Raw genomic sequence first — 2,396 nt, 5'->3', positions numbered from 1 at the left:
AAAACCCAGTGATCCTAGAACTTCAGAGCAGAGTGTCTGACTTACTCCTGGTAGTAGGCTGAATAATAGCCCCTAAAGATAGTAGGTCCTAATCCCTGGAACCTGTAAATGTTACCTTATTTGGAAAATGGTTCTTTGCAAATATGATTAAATTAAGGCTGTTGGGATAGGGAGATTATCCTGGATTATCCGGGTGGGCCCTAAATGCAACCACATGTATCCTTGTAAGAGGCAGGTCAAGCTGTTAGTGAGAACCTAGTTGCTGAAGAAGCTAAAGGAAGAGGAGAGAGAAGCAGCCAAGAGTTGGAGCCAGACCAGGAGACCGAGCCAGAGTTGAAGTAAAAGCTGATTTTGCTAAAGCAGCAACAACTAAAAGTATTGAAAGATGCTGGTTACCTTGGGACAGCTCACCTCCTTCCTTTCTTTCCTATATATAATAGTTATATCCATTAAGCTGTTCTTTGCTGCTGGGGTTTGGAGAACAAACATGCAGCTTCCCAGGAAGATAGTGGTAATTACCAGAGCCAACATAGGCATCAGCAAGGAGACGGCCAGAGCTTGGTAGCAGAGAAGCCCAAGTATGCATTGCCTACTGAGATATACTGAAGGCATAATCTGCTGGCCAGTGAATTCCAGGCCAATACAAAGAACTCTCAGATGCTAATTCAGAAACTGGACCCATCTAATACCAAATCCATCTGAGCTTTTGCTAAAGGCTTTCTGGCAGAGAAAAAGCAGCTCCATATTCTGATCAACAATGCAGGAATGGTGATGTATCCATATTCCAAAACAGCTGGTGACTTTGAGACTCACCTGCGAGTCAACCACCTAGTCCACTTTCTTTGTACCCATTTGCTCTTGGAGCCACCAAAAAAGTCTGTGCCCTCACAGGTGATGAGCCTGTCATCAGTAAGCCACCACACTGGCAAGATTCACTTCCACAACCTCCAGGGTGAGAAACACTACAGCTGGGGATTTTGCTCATTGCCACAACCAAGTGGCCAATGTGTTTTTAATTGGGAATTGGCCAAGAGACTCCAAGACATAGGGGTCACCACTTATGCAGTGCACTCAGGCATCATCTACCCCTGACTAGTCTGGCACTCCTTCCTGCTGTGTCTGTTCTGGAGGCTCTTCTCCCCTTTATCAAGTCAACATGGTAGGGAGCATAGACCAGGCTGTACTGTGCCTTAGCTGAGAGCCTGGTGCCCCTGTGTGGCAAGTACTTTGGTGACTGCAAGATGACCTGGGTGCCCCTAGGGGTCTGAAATAGCAAAACCATTGAGCACCTGTGGAATGTCGCTGTGAGCTTCTAAAAATACACTGGGAGTAGAGCTGATGGAAGAGTCTCAGCTTTATTAATACCAATCCAGACATAATGAAAGGGAACAAAGGAGAAGGCCCACCCGAAAGATTGTCCTTCCAGGTAGCTACTGTTAAAAATTCTCCCTGTTCTGATTCTCCTGACCCTTCTAGAAGTCTTTGCATACCTGACTTTCTTGTGAAGCTGGTTCATGGTACAAGACAATCACACCTACAGAGCGTTCTTCTCCAAGACTTACAAGAACTGGCTGCTCTCTTGGGGCAGGGGGACTGGGCAGATCCCAGGCTGGTTGAGGAAAGCAGAAGGGCCTAGAAAACTGGAGCAATTTTGTCATCAATAGCAGAAATGCTATCCAGCATGCTCAGCTGAGGTGATAGGAGCATCAGCATTACATATTTCCAAGGACTATAAGACAAACTTTTGACTGATCACTTTCATCTTTGAAATACTAGTCACTCAGGAAATACTAGTCATTCAGGAAATACTCAGGAAATTTTTGGTTAACCTTGGCCAACTTTGATTTCTTCCTCTGAGCATAGTGGAGCTATTGCATGAAGCTGGACCTTCCCATTTTCTTTTTCCAGTTTTTTTGTATTAAAAAAAATTTCCCAGATTTATTGGGAATAATTGACATATAACATTATATAAGTTAAGACCTATCCATTTTCAAGCATGCAGATGATTTCCTTTTCAAAACAGTTCCCTTTACCTCAATTTTTAGAGAAAATAAAGACTGTGCATTGAGAAAAAAAGGAAAGAAGCAGAAGGAGACTTGAAGAGATACAGAAGAGAAGGCAATGTGAAGATGAAACACAGAGAGATATGAGATTGTTAACCTTGAAGATTAGAGCAATGCTACCAGAAGCCAAAGAATAATGACAGCAACAGAAGTTGGAAGAGGTAAGGCATGATTCTCCCTAGAGCCTTTGGAGGGAGACAGCCCTTCTGACAACTTGGTATTGACCGGTGATACTGAATTCAGACAATATGGCCTACAGAACCATGAGATAATAAGTTTTTGTTGTTTTGTGCCATCAAGTTTGCAGTAAATTGTTACAGCACCCACAGGAAA

At 43.5% G+C, this 2,396-nt stretch overlaps 1 pseudogene; it reads left to right on the top strand.

Annotated features, from left to right (window-relative positions):
• Positions 1-385: 385 nt before the first annotated feature.
• On the top strand, positions 386-1,333 carry LOC144309125 (retinol dehydrogenase 12 pseudogene; annotated as a pseudogene).
• Positions 1,334-2,396: the final 1,063 nt, after the last annotated feature.

The sequence above is a fragment of the Canis aureus genome, chromosome X, assembly GCF_053574225.1.
Source record: "Canis aureus isolate CA01 chromosome X, VMU_Caureus_v.1.0, whole genome shotgun sequence".
Taxonomy (NCBI): domain Eukaryota; kingdom Metazoa; phylum Chordata; class Mammalia; order Carnivora; family Canidae; genus Canis; species Canis aureus.
Note: the sequence above shows the minus strand (reverse complement) of the source record. Positions and strands in the feature narration are given on the sequence as shown.